General features: G+C 41.7%; 1 protein-coding gene across 2 annotated transcripts in view; it reads right to left on the reverse strand.

Annotated features, from left to right (window-relative positions):
* LOC109865200 (gap junction gamma-1 protein) overlaps positions 1–20,228 on the reverse strand; it is a 42,157-nt gene extending 21,929 nt beyond the window's left edge. Inside the window, exons 1-3 of one of the 2 annotated variants that reach the window (XM_031799909.1) lie at positions 19,599–20,228; positions 18,448–18,502; positions 12,914–13,061 (exon numbers count right to left, since the gene is read on the reverse strand). The gene's annotated coding sequence lies outside the window, so the exon portion shown is untranslated. The remainder of the gene's footprint in view (positions 1–12,913; positions 13,062–18,447; positions 18,503–19,598) is intronic. The other variant, XM_020453309.2, reaches the window with a different exon arrangement.
* Between the last annotated feature and the right edge of the window lie 3,059 nt (positions 20,229–23,287).

A 23,287-nucleotide genomic window follows, 5' to 3' on the forward strand; every position in this document is an offset into this window, starting at 1 on the left:
CATGGCCACATTTTGAGGTTACTGTAACTATAAATGTCTTCTTATGTAATCATTTAAGGCGTGCATGCTCAAGATAGCACGCATAGGTCATCGCACGACTGTGGAGATCTTCACAATTACTGTAATAATCTGCGCAGAATCTCAAACGGCATTGATCACTTGCACCATGTTCGTTTAATGTAATCTTAACTGCAATCCAGGTCATTTAGTTCCGCTAATTAGATGAAGCACAGCGATAACACAAAATATCTGTATTCCCTTTTGAACTTTAATGTGCTTTTAAACCCATTCTTTAACTTTTTTATTTTTGGTTGAGTTGGAGATGTGAATCCAATATATAATTTGTTGACAAGTTAATAGACAACTGAATTGTTTGAATTGTGACGCAAGCCTACCTATTGAATTGTGTTTGGTTGTCATCGCAACCAAATATCAACATTTGAAGGTGATGTATCTTCTGCTTGGATAGTTCCATCTGTGCCACTGAGTCTGGCTTTAATACCAGTTTGTCTACAAATTAATGATGTATATATGTTGGATTCACATCTCCATCTCAACCAAAAATCTAAGTAAAAGAATAGGACTAAATCAAATCAAACTTTCAATGCACAAGTCAGTGCCACAGAGGAAACTATCCAAGCAGAGGATCTCCTTCAAATCTGCTTCAAATGCTGATATTTGGTTGTGTTTACAACCAAACACAATTCAATATCACTAAATATCATTACATTTTAAATCAACCGGAGCTTGAAACCCTAGGTGTATTGTATTGTCTATGTTTTTGTTGAATTCTGACTTGAATTTATTAAACAATGGCTGTAGATTGTGGACTTCAGGAAACAGCAGAGGGAGCACCCCCCTATCCACTTCGACGGGACAGCAGTGGAGAGGATAGTGAGTTTTAAGTTCCTCGGCGTTCACATCACGGAGAAACTGAATTGGTCCATCCACACAGACAGCGTTGTGAAGAAGGCGCAGCAGTGCCTCTTCAACCTCAAGAGGCTGAAGAAATTTGGCTTGTCACCAAAAGCACTCACAAACTTCTACAGATGCACAATCAAGAGCATCCTGTCGGGCTGTATCACCGCCTGGTACGGCAACTGCTCCTCCCACAACCGTAAGGCTCTCCAGAGGGTAGTGAGGTCTGCACATCGCATCACCGGGGGCAAACTACCTGCCCTCCAGGATACCTACACCACCCGATGTCACAGGAAGGCCATAAAGATCATCAAGGAAAACAACCACCCAAGCCACTGCCTGCTCACTCCGCTATCATCCAGAAGGCGAGGTCAGTACAGGTGCATCAAAGCAGGGACCGAGAGACTGAAAAACAGCTTCTATCTCAAGGCCATCAGACTGTTAAACAGCCACCACTAACATTGAGTAGCTGCTGCCAACATACAGACTCAACTCCAGCCACTTTAATAATGGATATTGATGGAAAAACTGTATCACTAGCCACATTAAACAATGCCACTTAATATAATGTTTACATACCCTACATTACTCATCTCATATGTATATATATTTACTGTACTCTATATCATCTACTTCATCTTGCCATCTTTATGTAATAAATGTATCACTAGCCACTTTAAACTATGCCACTTTTATGTTTACATACCCTACATTACTCATCTCATATGTATATACTGTACTCGATACCATCTACTGCATCTTGCCTATGCCGTTCTGTACCATCACTCATTCATATATCTGTATGTACATATTCCTTATCCCTTTACACTTGTGTGTATAAGGTAGTGGTTGTGGAATTGTTAGGTTAGATTACTCGTTGGTTATTACTGCATTGTCGGAACTAGAAACACAAGCATTTTGCTACACTCGCATTAACATCTACTAACCATGTGTATGTGACAAATCAAATTTGATTTGATTTGATGACCCTTCATTTGTTTGTACAGTACTGATGAAAACATAAGGCCCGAAAGATATGCTCTACTTTCTTTTTACATTTTATATAGCACCTTGCACTTTCACTTTTTGTATTCTTTCGAGCATGGATTAAATTCATTATATTATTTTTGTATCTCGGCCTCCTTGGGTAGACCTTACCGTGAAATGTTTACTTACAAGCGCTCAACCAACAGTGCAGTTCAAGAAAGAGTTAAGAAAATATTTACCAAATAAACTAAAGTAAAAAATAATAAAAAAGTAACACAATAATGTAACAATAACAAAGCTATATACAGGGGGGTACCGATAACAAGTCAATGTGCGGAGGTACAGGTTAGTCGACGTAATTTGTACATGTACGTAGCGATACCGAGTCAATGTGCGGAGGTACAGGTTAGTCGAGGTAATTTGTACATGTACGTAGAGATACAGAGTCAATGTGCGGAGGTACAGGTTAGTCGAGGTAATTTGTACATGTACGTAGAGATACCGAGTCAATGTGCGGATGTACAGGTTAGTCGACGTAATTTGTACATGTAAGTAGGGGTGCAGTGACTATGCATAGATAATAAACAGTGAGTAGCAGCAGTCACTTTGTATGTCCATAATTTTTTTCCATACCTGCCACATCCAACGAGTGTCAGAGCCGGTGTAGTAGGATTCAATCTTAATCCTGTAATGACGCTTTGCTTGTTTGATTGTTCGTCTGAGGGCATAGCGGGATTTCTTAAAAGCTTCCGGGTTAGTGTCCCGCTCCTTGAAAGCGGCAGCTCCGGCCTTTAGCTCGATGTGGATGTTGCCTGTAATCCATGGCTTCTGGTTGAGATATGTACGTACAGTCACTGTGGGGACGACGTTGTTGATGCACATTTTGATGAAGCCAATGACTGAGGTGGAATACTCCTAAATGTCACAATACTTCGAGTTTATACATACTATATACATTTTACAGGGACAATTAGAGATTAAGTGGTATGAAAATTTCATATCATGTTTATAGTGACAAAAATGATCACGGTTATCAATAAGCTAGGAGTAAATGTCAGTTGGCTTTTCATAGCCGATCATTCAGATTAATTCTACCTTCTCCTGCTGTCTCTAGAGAGTTGAAAACAGCAGGTCTTTAATAGTATGACCCTCCTGCTGATGTTTAAACACACACTACAAGTAAACAAACGGAAAAGCAATGATAACCAAGGAATGGTTAACCGTAATTGCTATTGTTACAAAATGTCCACAGGAGAGCGCAGTATAAGGAATCAGAATAACACACACACAAACACACACATATAACTAAAGGTTAAGACATCCTTCTCCTCTTGTACGTTCTGACAGTGCTTTTCTCTCCTCTCTGGCAGCTAAGGGAAAGGAGCATGTACATACTTCTTTAGCCAGACCTAAAGTGAAAACACACGGCTTGGATTGATCTTCAAATGTACTTTACTGAGGAATGTATCTGGGACACACAGCACACACTCAGACACACAGTCAGACACAAACTCACTTCATGTACACACACTTCAATAACACAACACAGGCATACATATGCCCTGTCATTGTCTCACACGGTGTGTTCATCCCAATAACAACACAAGTTTTTCCTTGTTGCCTTTTAATAGTATGACCTTCCTGCTAATGTCTAAACACACACTACAGTAAACAAATGGAAGAGTAATGATAACCAAGGAATGCTTAACCATAATTGCTATTATTTCATGTCCACAGGGTAGAGTAGTATAAAGGAATCAGAATCACACACACACATGATCCTTCCACAAGCCACAGTATATTTTTCAGTGTCACCCCTCCCCCCCTATATAGAGTGGAGGCATGTATTGAAAAGGACCTCACCAGTGCTATTGTATACATAGTCAGGAGCAAGATAAGTGAGGAAGAAAGAGAAGTTACTGTGTTGGTTTACAGGAGTGGCTTTTTACACTTCTGTAAAAAACTACATACAGTGTAGTGTGTAGGCATTATTTGTTTCTATATATTCCCTTATTCTACTTTTACACAATTTATGTACCAATTTGGTTTCAGATAAGTGGGTTTTTTGGGGTTTCCATTTTCTATTTTCTTGATTCTTTATATTTTAATGTACAGGATCTTGACGAGGGTAAACTGGGGAGTGGTGACGTGAATGCTAGTGAAGGGAAGTCTTCAGGCGTGGCTGGATGGCCTAAATGACCTTACCCTGCCCACACGTAAAACAACAGTCAAAGTGAAGAGTGTATGTGTGTGTGTGTGTGGGGGGGGAGGGTTCTTCGGTCCTTGTGGGGACCTAAAATCCCCAAAAGTCCCCACAAGGACAAAGGATTATTTTAAGTTTAGGGGTTAGGGTTACAATTGGGGTTGGGGTAAGGGCTTAATGGTTAGGTTTAGGGTTAGGAGTTTTGTTTATAGTTTGGTTTACGGGTTAAGGTTAGGGTTAGGTTAAGGGGTTAGGGAAATTTAGATTTTTAATGGAAATATATGTCAGGTCCCCATGAGGAGAGAAGAACAAAACTTGTTTGTGTGATGACGCTCCCTCAATGTTCACAGGAAACCAGTGGGTTTTCCCCTTCCATTTTTAGGTGGCCAGAATAAATTGCCTACTATAACAACATGATGTTCAAAGTAAACCAATTGTCTTGGTTGGCTATCCACAGCAATGGCAAATGGTCAGATATGTTTAAAAATCGCAAACACCATAGCAAAGTTATGGAACACAATAGAGGTGAGCAGCCAAAAACAAATACAAAAGCCCACATAACGGGTGAACCAAAGTGGGCAAACATACTAGAAGTGTAAACATACCCAAACAAACAGAGCGGAACCATAGCCAGGAAATAGACTTATGTTACAAAGAGAGAATTAAAAACCGTAAAACAATTATCAATCAACAAAAATAAATGAATTGTCCTGTCGATATTTTGATATTTTATTTTGATATAATGCTCATCCCTCATCTGTCCTGTAGGATTCCCGAGCATCTGCCATTCAAAAATGAAAACATAGTTCCCTAATTTATGATATCACTACTATCCCATTGATTCTCTGTGAAATAGACATTTAGTGAGCTAAATTATTACACGTTGTGACAGTGATTTAATTATTTGCGATTGTCAGAAAAAAGAACAAATTATGTGCAAGCACATCGGCTGTCAGAAGTCTCGAGCTATTGCTCGCCTGAGGTAGAGTATCTCATGATAAGCTGTAGACCACAATACCTACCGAGAGAGTTTTCATCTATATTCTTTGTAGCTGTTTACACACCACCACAGTTAGAGCCTGGCACTAAGACAGCATTGAATGAGCTGTATTCCGCCATAAGAAAACAAGAAAACGCTCACCCAGAGGCGGCGAATCTAGTAGCCGGGGACTTTAATGCAGAGAAACCAAATTTCTATCAGCATGTTAAATGTGCAACCAGAGGGAAAAAAACTCTGGACCACCTTTACTCCACACACAGAGACACATTCAAAGCTCTCCCTAAACCTCCATTTGGCAAATCTGACCACAATTCCACAATTCTATCCTTCTGATTCCAGCTTACAAGCTAAAATTGTCAGAGGAAGCACATTTGGCGAGATCAATAAACAAATTGTCAGAGGAAGCAAATGCTAAACTACAGGACTGTTTTGCTATCACAGACTGGAACATGTTCCGGGATTCTTCAGATGACATTGAGGAATACACCACATCAGTCATTTGCTTCATCAATAAGGGTATCGATGATGTCGTCCCCAGTGACCGTACGTACATACCCCAACCAGAAGCCATGGATTACAGGCAGCATCCGCACTGAGCTAAAGGCGAGAGCTGCCGCTTTCAAGGAGCGGGACTCTAACCCGGAAGCTTATAAGAAACCCCGCTACGCCCTCCGACGAACCATCAAACAGGCAAAGCATCAATACAGGACTAAGATCGAGTCATACTACACCGGCTCCGACGCTCGTCGGATGTGGCAGGGCTTGCAAACCATTACAGGCTACAAAGGGAAGCACAGCCGAGAGCTGCCCAGTGACATGAGCCTACCAGACGAGCCTACCAGACGAGCTAAACTCCTTCTATTCTCGCTTCGAGGCAAATAACACTGAAACATGTATGAGAGCACCAGTTGTTCTGGAAGACAGAGTGATCACGCTCTCCGCAGCCGACGTGAGTAAGACCTTTAAACAGGTCAACATTCACAAGGCCGCAGGGCCAGACAGATTACCAAGATATGTACTGCGAGCATGTGCTGACCAACTGGCAAGTGTCTTCACTGACATTTTCACCCTCTCCCTGTCTGAGTCTGTAATACCAGCATGTTTTAAGCAGACCACCATAGTCCCTATGCCCAAGAACACTAAGGTAACCTGCCTAAATGACTACCGACCCGTAGCACTGGTCATGGCTCACATCAACACCATCATCCACGAACCCTAGACCCACTCCAATTTGCATACCGCACCAACAGGGGCGGCAGGGTAGTCTAGTGGTTAGAGCGTTGGACTAGTAACTGAAAGGTTGCAAGTTTGAATCCCCGAGCTGACAAGGTACAAATCTGTCGTTCTGTCCCTGAACAGGCAGTTAACCCACTGTTCCTAGGCCGTCATTGAAAATAAAAATTTGTTCTTAACTGACTTGCCTACTAGTTAAATAAAGGTAAATACAAAATTTAAAGATCCACAGATGATGCAATCTCTATTGCACACTGCCCTTTCCCACCTGGACAAAAGGAACACCTGTGTGAGAATGCTGTTCATCGACGACAGCTCAGCGTTCAACACCATAGTGTGGCACCGTGTGGTGCCAGGACAACAACTCTCTCAACGTGATCAAGACAAAGGAGATGATTGTGGACTACAGGAAAAAGAGGACCGAGCACACCCCCATTCTCATCGACGGGGCTGCAGTGGAGCAGGTTGAGAGCTTCAAGGTCCTTGGTGTCCACATCATCAACAAACTAACATGGTCCATGCACAACAAGACAGTCGTGAAGAGGGCACGACAAAACTTATTCCCTCTCAGGAGACTGAAAAGATTTGGCATGGGTCCTCAGATCCTCAAAAGGTTCTACAGCTGCACCATAGAGAGCATCCTAACTGGTTGCAACACTGCCCGGTATGGTAACTGCCCGGCTTCCAACCGCAAGGCATTACAGAGGGTAGTGCGAACAGCCCAGTACATCACTGGGGCCAAGCCTCCTGCCATCCAGGACCTCTATACCAGGCGGTGTCAGAGGAAGGCCCTCAAAAATGTCAAAGACTCCAGCCACCCTAGTCATCTTCTCTCTGCTACTGCACGGCAAGCGGTACCGGAGAGCCAAGTCTAGGTCCAAGAGGCTTCTAAACAGCTTCTACCCCCAAGCCATAAGACTCCTGAACATCTAGTCAATTGGCTACCCAGACTATTTGCTTTTTTGTGGATGTATTCAGCAATGTGTGCGCAGCACAAGCTAGCTGGTTGGTTGGTTAGCAGCATCCCATTCGTTTTATATGAAGCGTGACTAGCTCAGCCAGCAAGCTAATGTAATGTTGGACAAATTTAAGCTAGCTTTCATTGTCAATCTTAAGAATTACTGTTAGTTTGTGGTTGTGGTTAGGTAGGGGTAGAAGTGGGGTAAAGATAACTGGCCAAGCAAGGGGAGCAGTGGTGGTGGTTAGGTAGAACATTGGATGAATATGGATAATTATCTGAAATCCTTCCCTTCTCAAAACACGAAAGGCCTGGCTATTCAATTATTTCTAAACTAAATTGGAAATGGCGAGACCTTTTTAAGCCCATATGCACCGTGGCATTTGGAATCTGCCTTCAAACCCCTATAAGGGGCATCCGTCTAAATGCCTACAATCCCTATAGGATTCACACCCGAGTCATGCATTTAATGGAAACTATGATTGACTGTGGTAGCCCCATTACCTACATGTACTTGTTCATAATGGTAAGCGCATTAGCACAAAGAGTATAGCACTTTAATGATTTACTTTCAGACATCTCATGGAGTGCCTTTCAATTGAGGAATTTACAGGGTACAGTAACACACTTTGACATACTGAATGGGTTTCTATCTTGATACTGTTTACGCTGTACATTTTTCATTTGAGTGCAGATTTAACACGACACAAATAAGCAACCTGGGAGTACTTTGGGGCCTGAAGAAACTGTCCACAAACACGTTAACAATCACCAAAGGGCTAATTTAGTCTTTTTTTTGTTTGTCTTGATATTATTATCTTCTCTCACCTCACACGGAAACTATATCTATCCTCACTGTTTTTGTTTATCTTTCAGGGATAATTTGGAAAATGATAGGCTTTCTATTTTGTGTTAAGTCAAATTATATCTTGAATGGTTAATCTTTTCATTGTGAAGTCCCTAATTCATCTCCAGTCGTTAGTGCTAAAATGACATCAGTCGCTTTGTCCAAACAACATCCACGAAACCCAGAAAGCCTCATCAAGGGAACAGTTAGTCGTGCCCACGAGCAAATACGAGAGAAGAAAAAACCGACAGAATGAGCGTTTCTTCCCCTTCGTGATAATTGAATTAAAACACGAGTGCGCATCGTTTTTCCTTTTAAATATAGCTTGGCCGCATCCTAACACACTTCTGTGTGCTGCAATTAGCGACTCGAGTTAGTGTAGGCTGAGGTGAAGTGTTGCTTGAGGCAAAAACACACTCGCTGTGTGGAGTAGCAGCAGGAGCAAACACAACAACAGTCGACACTATGGAGGCTTGAGTAGTTAGCTTGCACACTCAGCTGCAAGAGGGAGAAGTGGGTTACGGTTAGCCTTATGCTAGCTCACTAACGGCTTGCACAGGTTTTCGTGTCCTACTCCACGGACCTACTGGGCTAACCCTAAGCGACCTCCAACTTCACTGTCTCCATCCATCTCTCCCTGGCCGGCTGCTTAAGTGCCAACGAAGTCTCCCTGAGTCATTGAAGCAAGGCGGGAATACTGAGAGGGTCCTGAGTTATGAGGAGATTGTGTGTGTGTTTTCATGTGTCCCCCCTTCCAGAGTCTAGTCTCATATGGTGTCACATGTGAGTACCCTTGACTTGCCTGTGCTGGGGGAGAAAGAGAATGAGTGAGATGGATAGGAATAGAGAGACAGACAAAGAGGAAAAGGGCCATGCTTGAGGATACACTTGACCCGTCCCTTGAACAACTGCTATGTGTGGCCCTGCACAAACAATAATCTGGAATTATTACAACGAGCACATGGTGAAAAAGATCTATCCTTCCCTTGAACAACTGCTATGTGTGGCCCTGCATAAACAGTAATCTGGAATTATTACAACGAGCACATGGTGAAAAAGATCTATCCTACGCGTTGTTTTGCATTGGATAAACAAACATTGGCTTTTGATCCACTTGCATTTTTGATCTCGTCTGACCACACTTGGCTAGTTGCTATTTCATGCGGTCTATGGTACCTAAACCCTGAAAGAAATGAATGGGGGCCTGGGCGCTATAATGACCTGTCTCATTAACAGTCACGCCGCCTGCCAAAAACGCACCATCTGGCCGGGTTGTGTAACGTCCCATGTGTTCGGGGCACAGACTGGGTGCGTTCGGGTTCCCACAAGGAGTGTGTGTATGTGTGTGACTTTGTCTGAATGAGTGTGGACAGCGGACTCCAAAAGTCTAGGCCACACACACACACCTTTTCTACAACGTCAGGAAAGAGATATTGTCCAGTGCAACCCTTCACATCTGGCTTGGGTCACCATCATCTAGGCTGCTGCTGCCGCACAATAATAATAACCAAAGACTCTTAAAACACAGATGTCTGTGATAGTAAGGTGCTCTGGTATTTCGCCATGCCTCCAATCTCCCATCCCCTCTGCTTTCTCTTTGAGATTGAACGTCAGAAGAACATCTGGTAGAGGTGCAACAGAACTGGAGCGTTTGTGGGGAAAATCCAAGCAAAGCCTTCACTGAACATGCCCCATTTTGTAGGGTACTAAAGGCTAAATCTACTTCCTTTTTAGCCCGTCTGAAGGTTATTTTCTCGTTCTGAACTTCACTAATGGTAGATTCTAATGATGTGGTTTGGTTGATACATGACTATGTAGTATCAGTGTTGAACAGATGTACATTTACAGCAAATGTCACAAACAGAGGTTAAAGAGGCTTAATTGAATGGTTAGCAGTAAGTAATGTATATTATAGATTAAGCCTCTCACCCAGATACTTCAGGTTGAACCAAACCAATGCCGTACAGGCCAAAATCTGGCAACCAAATAAAGCTCTACTGTATATCGCCAAAGGGAGCGGAAATGAAGATCTGGAAAAACTGGGACCATGTGGATTTCATGACACTAACACACACACACACCGCACACACACACACGAACGCACACACACAAACAGCATGGGTGACATGAGCAGGAACAATAGTCATGGCATTCTATCCATGGTCTGAAACAGGGTCACCATTGAGCCCTTTGAACAGAACTACATTCCAGAGGACAGATCTATGGAAAGTTATTCCCTTTTATCTCCCCGGTCCACTCACTAAGCATGTCCTCACTGAAACCTCTTACTCCTCTCTCTCATTTTGTACTTGGTGTACTCAACAAACACACTTTGCGAGAGAATTCAGAGAGGGCGACAAAAGTTGGTTTGCGGGATTGGATACAGTCAATGGTACCACAGTTTGAAGTCAGAAAAATAAAGATGAGGTGGCTCGGTGTGGAGATTTAACACTGTTCCTAAATCCGCCACCATGCTGAAGTTAAATAACAGCATCATTTGAGTGATCAATCAAAAGATAGAGTACAGTGTTCAAGGGCTACAGTGTTGATACTGTGCCTTAATACTTGATCGAATGTTTGACATTGATTCCTTCCCAGGTTTCTAAACGGTAATACATCCACTAACTGAACACCGGAGACTCTGCTGTCCTTAAGGAGTGTGCTGTAGGGACGGATGGTATAATATCTATTATTATCCGTTTGTGGCAGTAATGCATTTTACAGCTAGTCTCTATTTCAAATCATTTCTGGGGTCTCGAAGAAATTCTTCCACAACATTCTGTCTGATCCTAATCTGCCAGTCAAAGTCTTTGTGGCTTGGTTGCGAGGTCGGAGCACTGGTGGATGCTGTATATACTCAAATTGTTACCGGGAGAGTACAGCGCACCTTCCCATCCCGGTGCCATGTCTCAAAGCCCCACAACAGCAGCCTCCAGCTTCCTGCAGCTCGAGTAAAATAGCTATTTGTGGTTCGGTACTTGAAAAAGAAACCCAGTGCGGTGTGTGCCTCTCTAAGACGACCCCAAACTTTGAGAGGAAAGGCGAACGGTTTCTTATGGTTTGCAGAGTGAGGCACTTCAGCCATTTGCTCCTAAAGAAGGGGTTAAGGGGCGATAGGACAAGACCCCTGGATGGAGTGGGTACTACTCCAGATCTGTCGAATACTCCTCTTTTTGGTCCCGTTTGTCTACTTTCATGACAGTGCAACACAGCAGGGCTTCAGCTGACTCATTTGAAGCCACAGAGATCCAGCAGAGTGCATAAGCCAAAGGAGGGCAATGATTTGTGAGTGGCAGAGAAAATCTGGACGTTACAGTGAAATGTTGATTCAGTGTTACTTCATGATGGTGCTGGTTAAATTGTACTGTACTTTAAATAGGTACAGTAAGGAATTAAAGCCTGTAATGGGATTTCCAGGGTAAGTCAACAACATTCCTCTCGCAGCTAGCCTAAGGGTTTTTTCACTCTCGGTATAAACATTTTATTGAACGCACAAAATCAGCTTTACGTTCTTGCAAAGCAAGAAGACAGTGTTTTTTATTTATCCCAGATACCATGATTTTGACCGGCTAAAAGCCATTGCGCATTTATGGGATACTTGCATGCACCAGCAAAATCATGAGAAGAGTTATAAAAGGTCTATATTTTGTAACACAGCTTCGAAGTATGGCAAGAGAGAGGAAAAAGGAGAGATAGCCTTTCGCTGAAGGCTATGACTTTAGTAAGACCCTCATTTCAACTTGTGTAAGACTTCAACAAAGACATGGGGGGGGGGGGGGTCTGGCAGCCAGTGCTCTCATATAAAAAGCAGCCTTCCTTATATTTATTTTATTTTTTATTTTATATAACATTTACTTAAATAGGCAAGTCAGTTAAGAACAAATTCTCTGTTCTCCTCCCCTCGGGTCACTTTCGCTTGTAAATGTCCACTCAATGAAAATGACATTCGGTAGCTACTAGCTATGCTTGTATAACTTTATAAACTGGATTTGCCTATCATTGCACCTAGTTTATGTTAGTTTTCGCTCATTAGCATTTAGCTAACAGAGTCTATATGATTTCGCTATTAGTTGGTTTTGATTTTGTTAGCATTCTGGTAATAGACTCCCATTGGGCTTTTCTTGCGTTTTTAGAACCCCCTTGTGTGCTATGCCGGTAATACCGTAAATCCAGGGATAAGAGAAGGATGTAAAATCTGGATACCGCCCAAGCCTACTTCTGATGTTCCTTTTGCAATGATCCCAATGCCCTGCTGTTCTGGAAGGAAAGAATGTGGGACACGCTGGGATGCCTGTAAGGTGCTTTTAGGTCTGGCTGTGTGGTTTGCAGTAACTTATCCCTGAACCTAAACTACAGGTAGGGTCAGAGTCAGAACAAGACCATGACGATGGTCAGGCTAGGGCCAGGAGCCCAGGGTAAAGAGCAGGGACAAGGCTAGAGCCAGGGTGCAAACTAGACCAGAACAAGGGCAAGAATCATACCAGGGTCAGGGCGAGAGACTGTGACAGATCTAGCGCAAGGGCAAGTGCTCCGGCTAAAAAAAGCAAACGGGCCAAGGCTAGGGTCGGGGGCAGGGATGACTCAGTCCACCACTGAAGATCTGAAGTGCCTAGTCATGAGCGATTAACCTAAATGCCGGTTTATTTTAGTTTTGTAAATAACTAATAGGCCGGTGTCGGTTCAATTATTTGAATTCCACTTCGTGTGTTTATTTTCTGTGCCGTTTCTCTAGAGAGATTTCTCTCTGGGACATATTGTACAACTCACCATAATTAAGCGGGGTGTGGCCCAGCTGGGCTACAGCCTTCCCCTATGGAACAAGGGCAGGACTGACGGGCTGGTGCCCAACTGGAGAGCAGGCTGTGGGGAGTGAGAGAGGGATGAAAGGAGCTGTTGTCTGGGGGCCAAGTCCCCGCTGGTGGAGGATAAAGAAAGCATAAAGACAGAGGGATGACGAAAGAGGGACAGAGAATTTATCATGTTCTCAGAAACATCATTGACAGAGTCGCACACATATGGTCAGACACAGACACTGAGTTTCATACATTACATTTTCCCTCAATTAAAGATTGGGCTTGCTTCATTTAAACCAGGTTTGGGGCAATCTTACCAAGATGGAAGACAGTGTTAAGTTGATAAGCAGAATCACTGCTTGGCAGGAACAAAAGCCTGCATCCACCACACAGGTTATGAGGTTAAGATTTCCCACCCGATTTAAACCATCCACCCAAAATAAATGGTCGAAAACAGTAGCTAAAACAGAAAGTAAATATAAACTAGGGCCGAAAGTTTAGGGTAAGTATTTCCCTTCCACCATGTCATGGAGGTCACAGTACATATGGTGAGTTTTTGTTGTCGTCTTGTGATCAAAACAGCCTAACCATGTATTATGGTGCAGACCATAAATGTGACTTAATCTAAATATGTCTCTGAAGAAAAAGGAGTCAGTCACTCTATTTCGAGGGGGCCGTTGGGAGCTAGATGATGCGGTGGGCCGTTCTGACGAGCTCGAATGGCTGTGGCGAGCCGCCACTGTTTACATAGCGAACGACAGGATTTGTAATCTTACATGTCATTGGGATTCACTAAGGCCCAGGAGACAATAGGGGAACAAAACACAGATGCAAATTTAAACGTAAGACTTTTTTTTTGTCTATAGACCGAAGAAGAGAGCATGAATTGAAGCGATGTCCCTCTGCCAATATTCAAGCAGGACAGATTCCATCCATGCCAAAATGAGTTACTAACTGTGGCCAGAGACCTGCTTAACTGAAGTATTTTTATTGTAAAGTGTTTCCAGCCCTGGTTATTGTTTTGTCTTTGTATACCGCATAACATATCCAAGAGGAGATGCTAGCTAAATAATAATACAGTATCAGGGTATGTGCAGGTTCCATGAAGTTGGATTTAAGACCTTTTTATGCCACTTGAAATGTAATTTAAATACTAATTTTGAGGGCGGCGTGTTGTGGTGGCAGAATTTCCACAATAGTGTGCCACACAACTGCTCATTTTCCCCTCCAGAAATGAGCCCATGTTGGCAAAAAGTCGTATTTTTTAGGGCTGGCTCTTTCACCAAGAGCTATAGCCTACATGGTTCATATTGTCAGGCAGGTGTGCTTTTTAGCAATGAGCATTCTCCTGTAGCCTAAAGGATGTAGTAGCATAGTGGCTAGGTTATAGATGGCTGAAGCATGGGGTTGCCCATCTGCATTTGTTTAGGCTAATCATTAGCTAGATCACAAACGCTAAGTGTTCCAAATTTCGGCTTCAATACCAATACTATACTGAACAAAAATGTCAAATGCGAAATGCAACAATTTCAATGATTTTACTGAGTTACCGTTCATATAAAGGAAATCAGTCAATTGAAATTAATTAATTAGGCCCTAATCTATGGACTTCACATGATGGGCAGGGGCGCAGCCAAGGGTTGGCCTGGGAGGGCATAGGCCCACCCACTGGGGAGCCAGGTTTAGGTAATCAGAATGAGTTTTTCCTCACAAAAGGGCTTTACAGAAATAGTCCTCAGTTTCATTAGCTGTCCGGGTGGCTGGAATCAGATTATCCCGTGGGTGAAGAAACCGGATGTGGAGGTCCTGGGCTGGCGTGGTTACACGTGGTCTGCGGTTGTGAGGTTGGTTGGACTTACTGCCAAATTCTCTAAAATGACATTGGAGGAGGCTTATGGTAGAAAAATGTACACATTCTCAGTGGACATTCCTGCAGTCAGCATGCCAATTGCACACTCCCTCAAAATTTGAGGAATCTGTGGCATTGTTGTGTGACAGAACTGCACATTTTAGAGTGGTATTTTAATGTCCCCAGCACAACGTACAAACGTGTTTGTTTCTATATATTTTTTTTATTTTTGGTACTTTTACCCCTTTTTAGTTCCAACCGCCGTGTCTTTGTGAGACGCAGAGTAGGTGAACGGCTGATCTCCGCACGTGTGGTTCCCACCATGAAGCATGGAGGAGGAGGTGTGATGGTGCTTTACTGGTGACACTGTGATTTATTTAGAATTCAAGGCACACTTAACCAGCATGGCTACCACAGCATTCTGCAGCAATACGCCATCCCATCTGGTTTGTGCTTAATGGGACAATCATTTGTTTTTAAACAGGACAGTGACCCAAAACACACCTCCAGGCTGTGCAATGGCTATATGACCAAGGAGAGTGATGGAGTGCTGCATCAGATGACCTGGTCTCCAGAATCCCCCGACCTTAACCCAATTGAGATGGTTTGGGATGAGTTGGACCACAGAGTGAAGGAAAAGCAGCCAACAAGTGCTCAGTATATGTGGGACCTCCTTCAAGACTGTTGGAAAACCATTCCAGGTGAAGCTGGTTGAGAGAATGCCAAGAGTGTGCAAAGCTGTCATCAAGGCAAAGGGTGGCTACTTTGAAGAATCTCAAGTATAAAATATATTTTGATTTGTTTAACACTTTTTTGGTTACTACATGATTCCATATGTGTTATTTCATATTTTTGATGACTTCACTACTATTCTACAATGCAGAAAATAGTAAAAATAAAAATAAACCTGGAATGAGAAGGTGCGTCCAACCTTTTGAATAGTATTGTATGTAAATGTAATATTACATTTTTATTTATTTATTATAAATTAGCAAAAACTTTGAAAAACGTATTGATTTGTCATTATGGGGTATTGTGAACAGTATTGTGAACAGCTGTAACGTCACCAGATGTGGAAAAAGTCAAGGGTTCTGAATACTTTCCGAATTCACTGAATGTATATAATGGTGTGAAATGGACAGTCGGTCTGCCCCTGAACAGGCAGTTAACCCACTGTTCCTAGGCCGTCATTGAAAATATGAATTTGTTCTTAACTGACTTGCCTAGTAAAATAAAGCTAAATATATATATATATATATATATATATATATATGAATAGAAAAGCTGTGTCCAGCAAAGGAAAGGTGTTACAACAGTATATAGGATGAGCCTTGATTAGATTACAGTATATACAGTTGAAGTCAGAAGTTTACATACACTTAGGTTGGAGTCATTAAAACTCATTTTCAACCACTCCACACATTTCTTGTTAACAAACTATAGTTTTGGCAAGTCAATTAGGACATCTACTTTGTGCATGACACAAGTCATTTTCCAACAATTGTTTACAGACAGATTATTTCACTTATAATTCACTGTATCACAATTACAATGGGTCAGAAGATGATATACACTATGTTGACTGTGCCTTTAAACAGCTTGGAAAATTCCAGAAAATTATATCATGGCTTTAGAAGGTTCTGATAGGCTAATTGACATAATTTGACTCAATTAGAGGTGTACCTGTGGATGTATTTCAGGGCCTACCTTCAAACTCAGTGCCTCTTTGCTTGACATCATGGGAAAATCAAAAGAAATCAGCCAAGACCTCAGAAAAAAAATTGTAGACCTCCGCAGGTCTGGTTTATCCTTGGGAGCAATTTCCAAATGCCTGAAGGTACCACGTTCATCTGAACAGACAATAGTACACAAGTATAAACCCCATGGGACCACACATCCGTCATACCGCTCAGGAAGGAGACGCGTTCTGTCTCCTAGAGATGAACGAACTTTGGTGCGAAAACTGAAAATCAATCCCAGAACAACAGCAAAGGACCCTGTGAAGATGCTGGAGGAAACAGGTACAAAAGTATCTATATCCACAGTAAAACGAGTCCTATATCGACATAACCTGAAAGGCCGCTCAGCAAGGAAGAAGCCACGGCTCCAAAACCGCCATAAAAAAGCGACTACGAATTGCAATTGCACATGGGGACCAAGATCGTACTTTTTGGAGAAATGTTTTCTGGTCTGATGAAACAATGGAACAATCGCAAATGGGTCTTCCAAATGGACAATGACCCCAAGCATACTTCCAAAGTTGTGGCAAAATGGCTTAAGGACAACAAAGTCAAGGTATTGGAGTGGCCATCACAAAGCCCTGACCTAAATCCTATAGAACATTTGTGGGCAGAACTGAAAAAGCGTGTGCGAGCAAGGACTACAAATATACCAGCTCTGTCAGGAGGAATGGGCCAGAATACCCCCAACTTATTGTGGGAAGCTTTTGGAAGGTTACCCGAAATGTTTGACCGAAGTTAAACAATTTAAAGGCAATGCTAAAAAATACTAATTGAGTCTATGTAAACTTCTGACCCACTGGGAGTGTGGTGAAAGAAATAAAAGCTGAAATAAATCATTCTCTCTACTATTATTCTGACATTTCACATTCTTAAAATAAAGTGGTGCTCCTAACTCACCTAAGACAGGGAATTTTTACTAGGATTAAATGTTAGGAATTGTGGAAAAACTAAGTTTAAATGCAAATGGCTAAGGTGTATGTAAACTTCCGACTTCAACTGTACATGTGAAGTGGGTAAAACAGTATAGAAACATTATTAAAGTGACCAGTGTTCAATGACTATGTACATAGGGTAGCAGTCTCTAAGGTGCAGGGTAGAGAACCGGGTGGTAGCCGGCTAGTTACAGTAACTAAGGTTCAGGGCAAGGTACTGGGCGGAGGCAGGCTACTGGTGACTATTTAACAGTCGGATGGCCTGGAGATGGAATCTGTTTTTCAGTCTCTCGTCCCAGCTTTGATGCACCTGTACTGTCTCTCTTAGTAGCAGCATAATATAACGGAAACACTGTAGTCATCTCCGTCACATTTTTTAAGACCTTCGAAAAACTGAATTTAAAGGGATACTTCTGGATTTTGCTAATGATGCCGTTTATCTACTTCCCTAGAGTAAGGACAATAAGAGGTAGTTTCTCCAGCCAATGCCAACTAGTGTTAGCTAGTAGGTCCCCTTAGACCTCCAGTCATTGTGCTAACGCTAGTTAGCATTGGCTCGCGAAACTACCTATAACTTCCTTCATACTGGACATAGAGACATAAAATGGTACCCACTAGTTCACCTGAGTCTGGTGTCCTTAATCATCCCTTTAAGACATTTTAAGACTTTTCAAGGGCACCCTGAGTATAGATAGAATAAAATAAGGCTGGTATTTAAATCAATGGGAGATCAGGATAGTGCCTTTAGAAGTGTCCCGTGGCATTACTCTGTTTAGTTCTGAAGGCAAACCTGACTGAGAAGACATTGACTAATTCTAATCAAGTGTCAAGTCCCTTCATCCTGGATCCCAATGCAGTGCAAAACAAACGCACTTCTGGAAGCACTACTTGGAAAGGTACTTACTGCAATCGATTGAATATTGGTCTAAAATAATTATAAAACTAAAAGTGGAGAAAAATATCAACATTGTGAGGGCATTATTACCTGTCTATTTCAGTTCTGGATGTCGGTCAATTGGGGAACTTCAAAGCCCATATACCTGGAAACAGAGAACAAACAGAAATCATGATAGTCCTGATAGAAGGTAGGCTTATAACTGAACAGGTGTGTTACTGCACTGCAAATGTAGCCCTAGATGATACAGTGTGGATTTTGCAAGCCATAGTGATATTTTTGGTTGCATGTAAAGCTTCATTAGTAGAATGCTCGAGAATCCAATTCTCTCCCATTCTCCCAAATATATCACTTTCTTGCAGCTACTCTCTCCCGTTCCCACTCTCTTGTTTAAATGCACAGGCCTACAGTTTTGGAAAGTGGAAATAAAGTGTGAGGAGAAAGAATAGAAAAAGAAATAAAGAGAGGACTGAGTCTTGCGACAGCCACATTTGAGAACTTTTCCTGTTGAGAGTCTATTGCTGCCATTCTACTATTTCTCACTGTATCATCTCTCATTAACAGCATATCCACACAAGTTCATTTAACTGGAGGTGTTGTGAATGAATAAATATCTGCTGACTCTGTGTGTGTGTGTGTGTGTGTGTGTGTGTGTGTGTGTGTGTGTGTGTGTGTGTGTGTGTGTGTGTGTGTGTGTGTGTGTGTGTGTGTGTGTGTGTGTGTGTGTGTGTGTTACAAACTACTTTCAACAATGACATTTCCTTTGGGAAAGTGACTTATTGTCTAATCCATTTCAAAGTTTTGTTCCAAGACCTAGTAGGGTCTGAAATGCTTTGCCATTGTGTTTTAGCCAGCTATGAGTTGTTAGCTAACGTTAGTCATATTCATCACTGGTAATGTTAGGTATGTATAGGCTAGCTAAACAGATACAAGTCAGTCTTGATAAGATGAAATATATGCTACAGAAGTCAGGGAGCTACAGCACTCCAACTAGCTAGCTACTGTAGCTTGATGTTAAGCAAAAAAGTTATAAATCAAAAATTATGCGGGAATCAGACCCGGGTCAGGGCGAGACTGTGACAGATCTAGCGCAAGCTAACATCATTAATTCCGAGCAGCACAAAATGTCACCAAACAATATCAGAAAGCTAGCTAGCTAGCAAGCAAGCAAACATTTAAAATGTTGTCAAAGTAACGAGAGTTAGCTAGCTGGCTTGAAAGCCGTCTTAAAAAAGTCTTACCTTGTCCAATAGTCAACTTGGCTTTAACAAATATGATTGAGGAACTCCGATTTACTGTCATATTTTGGTTTTCAACAAAGTCCCACTTACAACCAAATGTCTTCTTACCATCAAGTTGATTAAATCAATTGCTATATTCGAACAACTAGCTATTTAAATGTTTTTAAAAAACGCGGGATTGCCTGCTGGGTGGATAGAAACTCTGTCCCAAAATACTCGCACGTTGGTTATTTTTCTTTTCCAGCTTCAAAGCCTTGCTCCACATCTGGCTCACGTTGGGAAAGCATGCTACTGGCTAAACAGCTGGCTACATTCTGATTCCCCACGACTGTCCGTGTGTCTTCGAACGGCTTAAGTGTTTCTCTTCAAACAAATCAAGATTTGAGCCGTCAACGTATAACAAGCAAGTGACATGTAGTCACACTGTTTATATTTCACAAAGTTTATATTTCAATTACAAATTGTCGACGTTTTCAAAAGGAGCAATCGTGACCAATGCCTCCGAGAGCACCGGAGACGAATGAACTGAAAAGCGGAGCAGTGCGGGCAGACACTTCAGTTGCAGAAACCCCTCACCAACTTTACCTATTCACATTGTACTGCACTCACTGGCCCAGTCTACGATTACTCTATCCGAGCAGCTAACAGTACTAGCCTAAAATCTCACTTCATGTAGGCTACAGTAGTCAGAGTACATAGTCTTGTGAAAGATTCGAGTTGAGTAGGCTATAGTATGTGCATTTTACATTTAATTTACAAATTGTTTATTCAAAATATATATATATATTTATTTATATATATATACTTATATATAGCCATTGTCTTGCACTTGTATGGTGCCAAACTTAAGTTATTTGTGAGAGCAAATGTCTTACCTCTGACTCTGAAGATACATTTTTTTCGTGTCTTCATATACCAGCCCAAACAACTATCTCTCCCCCTACTGTATTTATTTATTTAGCTCCTTTGCACCCCATTATTTCTATATCTACTTTGCACATTCTTCCACTGCAAATCTACCATTCCAGTGTTTTACTTGCTATATTGTATTTACTTTGCCACCATGGACTTTTCTTTGCCCTTTACCTCCCTTATCTCACCTCATTTGCTCACATTGTATATAGACTTATTTTCTACTGTATTACTGACTGTATGTTTGTTTTACTCCATGTGTAACTCAGTGTTGTTGTATGTGTCGAACTGCTTTGCTTTATCTTGGCCAGGTCGCAATTGTAAATGAGAACTTGTTCTCAACTTGCCTACCTGGTTAAATAAAGGTGAAATAATATATATATTTTATTTTAAATATACCAGAACAAAGATTAAGGTTGGCTAGACCATGGCTTGACTAGTTTACAGTAATTTTACATCAATGCGGGTTATTGTAAAAGAGAGGGAGAGGGGAGGAGGAAGAGGGCAGGGTGTGGCAAAACCCAACATCTCTGCATGATGCCCGTGCTGTGCTTATTGTGACTAGCTTCAACAAAGTTTCTGACTTGGATCTACCTAAATTCTTATTATTTCCTACCATACTTAACTAAGCCAGAATCAGGTGTGGTGCTTGGTTGGAACAAAACCGTGCATTAGGCTATACACGCCTGTGGCATTTCCAGACCAGGGTTTATTGATCCTACCAATCACCTCAACACCCAATTGAGCGTGGACAGGTCTGTCTGTAAAATCGAGAATTCTACTCTCAATGGTTCCCCTGATAAATTAGACATGTAAATAAAACACAGAAGCTTCAGGAACAGACTTTAAGACGCTAGTTTTAAAAAAAATGATGGTTTCAGTTGTAACATTGTAATTTCTTAAAAACAAAGTTCACCTGGCCATACTCATAGTTCAATATATTTGTAAAATACAAGAGGACAAGTAAATTAAAGTGTCGAGTTCGACTCCTCACAAGTCCCCAACTACCAGCTTCATTAAATAGTACCCGCAAAACACCAGTCGCAATGTCAACAGCGAAGAGGCAACTCCGGGATGCTGGCCTTCTAGGCAGAGTTCCTCTGTCCGGTGTCTGTGTTCTTTTGTCCATCTTAATCTTTTCTTTGTATTGGCCAGTCTGAGATGTGGCTTTTTCTGTTGAGGACTTTAGAGGCGTCTGTTTCTCAGACCAGACACTCTAATGTACTTGTCCTCTTGCTCAGTTGTGCACCGGGGCCTCCCACTCCTCTTTCTATTCTGGTTAGAGATAGTTTGAGCTGTTCTGTAAAGGGAGTAGTACACAGCATTGTACGAGATCTTCAGTTTCTTCGCAATTTCTCGCATGGAATAGCCTTCATTACTCAGAACAAGAATAGACTGACGAGTTTCAGAAGAAAGTTATTTGTTTCTGGCAATTTTGAGCCTGTAATCAAACCCAAAAATGCTGGTGCTCCAGATACTCAACTAGTCTAAAGAAGGCCAGTTTAATTGCTTCTTTAATCAGTACAACAGTTTTCAGCTGTGCTAACATAATTGCAAAAGGGTTTTTAATGATCAATTAGCCTTTTACAATTATAAACTTGGACTAGCTAACACAACGTGCCATTGGAACACAGGAGTGATGGTTGCTGATAATGGGCCTTTGTACGCCTATGTAGATATTCCATTCAAAATCCGCCATTTACAGCTACAATAACAATTTCCTACATTAACATTAATTACATGTCTACACTGTATTTCTGATAAATTTTATGTTATTTTAATGGACAAAAAAATGTGCTTTTCTTTAAAAAACAAGGACATTTCTAAGTGACCCCAAACTTTTGAATGGTAGTGTGTGTATTTGACCCAAGTCTGGTCAGGGTTGCCTAACATCAGCATCAATCATTTCCTGAAAAAAACATGTGGCACTATAACAAATACAAGGATTTAGTGAGCTGATTCAAATGTCCAACCTTATTACACTATTGTTTCCACATTTCCTCTCAATTCCACCAGAAATTGGAGAAGCGACTTCAAATCAGACAAGAGAGGAGCATATTGTCTCAATCGTATCTCTGGCTCACACACCTTGACGTGGTTGTAGATGGACTACTGCTGCCAACAGAACAGAGTCCATATTAGGAACACTGTAGAACCAATTGGCTTCACCTCTGGCCAACCCAGTGCCTACAGGCATCAAAGAGGTAGACAAATTAATTGAATGCAAAAGGGAAACACTTTTGGTCTAATCAGCCTGATAGTGTTTTGGCAAAGGATGCACAAGGTTCTAATTCAAAGTGACCTCTTAAAATGCCATAGTCCCTTAACTGAGTTATCTTTCACCTCGGGAGGAGTAATTGAATGTAGCAAAATCAATGGGGTTACCCACAATCACCAGATAACATTGGCTTGTAAAGTGCTTTGACAAGTGGGATTCCGTTAGTGTAGTGAAGGGATATGGGCGTATTAGATTGAGAATTGACTGTGCTCCTGATACCTAGATATTGACAGTGGAGAAAAGGGAGGAGCTGGGTGATCTTGTTGAAGGTCGAGATCCAACAGAGTCAATTTGTCATTGTTTTTGATGCGCTTAACGCTAACCAGATTTCCCTCTCTTATACACTTATGCGCCTAGGTCATTGACAATTGAATTTAGCGGCATGTCTTATTATTCTGCCAATTTGACAGTAATAGACACAGAAAATATTAGCTCAATAGCAATTTCAGGGTCCCGATGCCCGCTTAAAATGAAAGACCATTTTAGTTACGGTCTCGGT

This window comes from Oncorhynchus kisutch, linkage group LG20, assembly GCF_002021735.2.
Source record: "Oncorhynchus kisutch isolate 150728-3 linkage group LG20, Okis_V2, whole genome shotgun sequence".
NCBI lineage: Eukaryota > Metazoa > Chordata > Actinopteri > Salmoniformes > Salmonidae > Oncorhynchus > Oncorhynchus kisutch.